This window comes from Tachyglossus aculeatus, chromosome 7 (assembly GCF_015852505.1).
Source record: "Tachyglossus aculeatus isolate mTacAcu1 chromosome 7, mTacAcu1.pri, whole genome shotgun sequence".
NCBI classification, from domain to species: domain Eukaryota; kingdom Metazoa; phylum Chordata; class Mammalia; order Monotremata; family Tachyglossidae; genus Tachyglossus; species Tachyglossus aculeatus.
Genome location: NC_052072.1, coordinates 27,044,612 through 27,050,611, shown reverse-complemented (window position 1 = coordinate 27,050,611; position 6,000 = coordinate 27,044,612). Strand labels below are relative to the sequence as shown.

Here is a 6,000-nt window from a genome sequence, read left to right as displayed (position 1 = left end):
CCTCCTCCTCCTCCTCCTCCTCTCCTCCCCACTAACCTCCCCCTCCAGCTCCTGCTCCTCCTCCTGCTCCTGCTCCTCCTCCTCCCGCTCCTGCTCCTCCTCCTCCCGCTCCTCCTCCTCCTCCCCCGCTGCCCGTGACGCCAAACGGCTGAAAGCCGGCCCGGGACGGAGCCCCGGCGCGGCGGTCGGAGCTCGGACAGACCCAGGCAGCCCCGACCGGAGTGTCCGGGAGCCGGGAACACCGAGGGGTGGGCGGGGGGCGGGGGGACCCCAGCGGGGCGGGGGGCCGGGAGGAGCAGAGATCCCAGGGCTCCCAGATCCCAGGGCTCAGAGACCAGGGATCAGAGGGGAGCAGGAGCAGGAGCAGGAGGAGCAGGAGGAGGAGGAGGAGGAGGAAAGCAGGACAACAGAGAGCCCCGCAGCGCGGAGCGGCGGTGGGAGCCGGCAACCCTCCGAGGTTGGAGCCGGGACGGAGCGGCCCCGGCGGGGGGGGACACCGGCCCGGACTTCGGACCTCCGGCCCGGGCACCCGGGGGGCCGGACAGGCCGGACAGGCCGGGGGGCGGCCCTGCCGCCGGGGGCATGTGAGGAGGGAGCCGGGGGGCTGCCCGCTGCCCGCCACCGACGCCCGGAGGGACCTGCCGGGCGGGCCCTGCCCCACCACGGACCCCGGAAACTGGCTCATAGTAAGTCCACCCTCGGCCCTCCCCGACTGACTCTTCTCCCCGCCGCCTGGCCCCTGGGCGCCCCCTGACCCTCTCCATCCCCCCCTGCGCGCCCCCTGACCCTCTCCATCCCCCTCTGCGCGCCCCCTGACCCTCTCCATCCCTCTGCGCGCCCCTGACTCTCTCCATCCCTCTGCGCACCCCCTGACCCTCTCCATCCCTCTGAGCGCCCCCTCCATCCCCCCTGCGCGCCCCCTGAACCTCTCCATCCCTCTGCGCGCCCCCTGCCCCTCTCCATCCCCCCTGCGCCCCCTCCATCCCCCTGCCCCTCTCCACCCCCCTGTGCACCCCCTGACCTTCTCCATCCCCCCTGCGCGCCCCCTGACCTTCTGCATCCCCCTGCGCGCCCCCTGACCCTCTCCATCCCCCTGCGCGCCCCCTGACCCTGTCCATCCCCCTGCGCGCCCCCTGCCCCTCTCCATCCCCCTGCGCGCCCCCTGACCCTCTCCATCCCCCCTGCGCGCCCCCTGCCCCTCTCCATCCCCCTGCCCTTCTCCATCCACCCCGCTCGTGTCCCCGGATCCCCTCTTCCCCCTCTTCCCACCCAGCTTGAGCCTTCCTACTCGTGGACTAAAGTTTCAAAACAGCGGTTAATTTTCCCATCCCGGGACACCCGCTCTTTCCGCTCCGGACCTCCAAGTAGCGATCGGCTTGCGAAGTTTCTTAGGCTCCAGTTTCCTCCCCGTCAAAAGCCCCCCAAGGTGCGGGGACCCCCAGGGCTTCAGCCCTGCCCGGTTCTTAGTCCGGGGTCCACCTGTCCTTTGGACAGGGGCGGGCGGGCGAGAGGGAAGGGCAGGGCAAAGGGGGTAAGGCGGCCCGGGGGGTGGCAGGGCCGGAGAGGGGGTGCCATGCGGAGAAGCGGAGTCAGAGGTCATGGGTTCAAATCCCGGCTCTGCCAACTGTCAGCTGTGTGACTTTGAGCAAGTCACTTCTCTCGGCTGCAGTTCCCTCCTCTGTATAGTGGGGATTAAAAAACTGTGAGCCCCCCGTGGGACAATCTGATTACCTTGTAATTCTCCAGCGCTTAGAACAGTGCTTTGCACTTAGTAAGCTCTTAACAAATGCCGTTATTATTATCATTATCTTCCCCCGTCACCGAACCCGGCTTTGTCTCTCTAGACAGACCTTAGGGCTTTCAACGAAGATGTGCCAGTGGGCGGAGGGGGCGGTTGGGGCAGAGATGGTAACTATTAGAGGGGCAGAGGGGGGTAACTAGCCCATTGGGGCATAACCACAGCCGCTCCATTACCCCTCGCTCCCCCGACAGGACGGAGAAGGAGAAGGTATTAGGCTCCACTGTCCAATTTGGGCCTGGCCCCGGCCACTCACTACCCATGTCCCAATCCTCTAGCATGAAAGCTCTGTTGCAGACAGGGAATGTGTCAGTTTGTTATATTTCACTCTCCCTGGACCTTAGTACAGTGCTCAGCACACAATAAGCAGTCAATAAATAGGATTGAATTCCTCCAACAAACCCCGTGTGGGGGGTTTGGTCTTCCAGCTTCTCCATTGTTTCCATCGAAAGTGTAATTGACATCACCTCCCCCCCCCAAAAAAAAACAACAAAGCCACACTATCACACATCCACCCACCCATACTACAACACACCCAACTTGGGCCCTGTCCCTGCTCCTGTCCCTCATTCCCTAGCTGGGTTTTTGAAGACAGGATTGGATCTACCTGTCTCTTTTCCCCTAGTTTGGGTTTGTACTGGGGAGTTTAGGGTGTGATGGGAACTGGGGGAGTGAGCCTGAGGGCCAAGGGTGGATAGAGGCCATTCCGCAGGGGAAAGACAGAGTCCTGGAACTTTAGTTGAAAAGGGGATAGGGAGCTGAACATGATTTCTGCAGCTACTGGCTGAGTAGACTTGGCAACAGTGCTAAACTCGGCTGAGGACTTGGCAAACAGGGTAATCAAGTCTGGAGAGGAAGCAGAAGAGTTTTCCTGGGAAGTTTGCTGGTGCTGGAGAGGGCATTTCTTTGCTGACCCCAAGGATTCTGGCTCTAGAGAGGCAGGAGGAGTTGGATGGTTTTGGTTAGTTGGGGCGCGAAGGGATCTGACTTGGCTTGATAACTGAACCATTGTTTTTCCCAGGGGCAGAGAAACCTTGATACCTGTTTCCCACAGCCCCATCTCTGCCTTTTCTTCATTTTATAAAGAGATGGGGAATGGAGAGCTGAGAGGCTTGGGGACTTTGCAACCTTACTGGGCTGGTTTGCTTTTTAAAAATTATTATTATTACCATTAATAGTAACAATAGTATTTGCTAAATGCTTACTATGTGTCAAGCACTGTGCCAGACACTGGGATAGGTACAAAATAATCAAACAGGACCCAATCCCTGTTCCACATGGGGCTTTACCTCTCGGGGCCATTATACTCCCCTCTGTGATGTCCCCCTCGCCCCCTTTTTTAAAAAGGTATTTGCTAAGCACTTTCTATGTGCCAGGCACTGTACTGAGTACTAGGGTAGATGCAAGATAATCAGGTTGGATACAGTCCATGTCCTGCTGTCATGGGACTCAGAGTCTTCATCCCCATTTTGCAGATGAGGTAACCGAGGCTCAGAGAAGTGAAGTGACTTGCCCAAGATCACATGGCAGACAAGTGGCAGAGTTGAAAGAAGAACCCAGGTCCTCCGACTCCGAGGCTCATGCTCTACCCACTAGGCCACACTGCTAAGCCAAAGGGAGGTTAAGTGGATAGAATGTAAGGTTGGGCTTGTCATTCAACCTCCCTGTGCCTCAGTTCCCTCAACTGTAAAATGGGCTTAAAGTAACTTCACAAGAAGGGTCAGAGGACAAATGAGAGGGATGACAGGAAAATGTTAAGGAAACTGCAAGTGCCTCCTGAATACGAGGTATTAATACTTCGTATTGATAATATTGAAGAAGTACACATTTTAGGCTCATAAAATTCAAGACAATGACTCTGCCTACTAAATCTCCTACAGCGCCCATTATAGCACTAAATACACATACACGGAGAGCTTAACTGATGCTATTATTCGTACTAATGACCAAGATCTATAATGCCAATATTATTTTATTGAAATAGCAGTCATAATGATCATTTTGCACTTCTGGGAAGAAAATGTCTCCATAAATCCATAGTGTGACTAGCTCCTCTAGTTATTTTTCCCTGTAATTCAAATCCCAAAAGATCAGATGACCTCGAACTCTTCCCAGTCTGGAGCACTTTCTGCTTACTTTCTCCAGAGTTAATCATCCCAGAGGAAAGTCTCTTGGTAGGCTTTCCCGTTCTAGATTGGATATGCTTCTCTGGCCCTGGGGACTAGTGAATTTCCAGAGGTATGGAAGGAAGCTCATAGGTCAGGGGCCTAGGGAAAAATCTCTGAGCTGGGAAGCTGCTCCATAGCAACTGGGTGGCATCAGCTTAGTTGTCCCATCCCATCCTGGCTTGGGAATCTCAGGCAGTAATTTTTAGGTGGTGGTCAAAGAGGGAAGTTTAACCTTCTGTCCCTGGGAACCCACACATGGTGAGGGAATTTTCCAGGAATCTCTGGTCTTGGCTCTAAGCCCCTCGCCTTCTGTTTGGAGTCTGTAGACGGGCCAGTCAGTGGATGGGCAGGGAAGCATGGAGGAAGCCCAGGTGCCGCCCACTTAGCTGCTGAATCCCTCTGGGTCTCCATTTCCCCATCTGGAAAATGGGAATGGGATTTAGGGCTTTGGGTGGAGGAGGGTGGCCACGTCCTGTTTGAGTTCTCAGTTGCTCTAGTCGCCCAGAGCTCTCAAAGAGCAACAACGTTGTTTTCTGACCACCTTGGGCAGCAGTCCCCAGCCCTCTTGAAACCCTTCATCAGTTTGATGTTGCTTGGAAGACACTAGAATGGAAGCCTGGCTTTTATTCCCAAATTCATCACCAACCCCTGTGTGTGTCTCCCGCTCTGTTTAGAGGGGAGAGCTGTTCTAGCCTTTTCCTGGGGTGTTGTGACCTACCAAACGCCCGGGATATGACATTTATTCATGCAGAGTTTGCTGTAGAGGGGATCTGCTTCCAGGAAGACTGCTGTGGGGCAGCCCGGTTATGCCACTGCAGAGAGTAGAGCTAAAATGGGGCTGAACCTCCACATGACCCTAGACTTAGGGCAGAGGTGGTGTGTTGGAAGAGGGCTGTTTTGGGAAGACAGACTGTGCTGAGTTTGGAGCACAGTAAATCTGGCTTGAATGGTTATTTTTGTGCTTGGTGTTTGCTTAAGAGGGCCCCACTGCTCCTGCTCCTGCCTCGACTCGCTGCTTCCACCCTCCGCTGGTCCTCTTCCTGGAATCGGCACTTGTGAGTGGCCGCCGAGATCGTCATGGCTCTTGCCGTCGGGTTGAGTATGGGAAGGGCTAGGCCAGGAATTGGAAGGCAGCCAGGCGGTGGGGGACCCCCATTTTCCTGACAGAGAACTGAGGAAGGGGGTTCACTCTCCTCTGACCCTTCATTCCAAAGGAGGAGAGGAGGGATGGACCCCAAACTTCCACAGTGTGGAAATCTCATAGTCTCACAGTCCATGGTTCCCAGCTTCCATACTGTCAGCCACTTACCCAATTTTCCCACGCTCCTTCCAGACCCAAACTGGCAGGAAGTAATGTTAATAATAACGATAATAATAATGGCTGTGTTTTGAACTCATATAGTACTTATTTGCCAAATGACTTTCACCTCAGTGATCAAATTTGGCCCTCACACCATTCCTATGAGGAACAGGGGATATCAACCCCATATTAAGGAAGAGGAAACTGAGGCCTGGAGAGGTTAAATGACATGGCCAAGGTCAGGGGTGCAGCTGGGAATTGGGCTGTGGGCTTTCCAATAAACCCCACTGCTCCATTGATCGAGGTGCCAAGGTGAGTCTGTCTGCTTGGCCTTCACTGGACCCCTGATATCAGAATCTTTAAGATCAGGTCCCCTCCTGCTATTTCATTCATTCAATCATATTTATTGAGCGCTTACTTTGTGTAGAGCACTGTCCTAAGCGGTTGGAAAGTACAATTCAGTAATAGAGACAATCCCTGCCCACACCGGGCTTATTGTGTTTGGTGATGACATCATACCTCTCGGCAGTCTCACCAGTTCATTGCTAAGAGGGCCTGGCAGAGATGGTGGACACCCAGTTACCGTTTGAACCTCCCTGGCTTGGAGACAATTAAGTGGCCAACTCCCTTGGACACAGGGCTCTTGGCCCCCTCATCCATTGTCCTTCTCCAATGGGGCATGGAATTGTTTTTATAAGCCCCAGGCTCCACCGCCCCGGGCAGTGTGTCCTCAG

General features: G+C 55.2%; 1 protein-coding gene across 2 annotated transcripts in view; it reads left to right on the top strand.

Moving 5' to 3' along the window:
• The first annotated feature begins 637 nt into the window (after window positions 1-637).
• Window positions 638-6,000, top strand: part of SOX13 (SRY-box transcription factor 13) — a 60,096-nt gene continuing 54,733 nt past the window's right edge. For both annotated transcript variants that reach the window (XM_038749734.1, XM_038749733.1), the window contains exon 1: window positions 638-686. The gene's annotated coding sequence lies outside the window, so the exon portion shown is untranslated. The remainder of the gene's footprint in view (window positions 687-6,000) is intronic.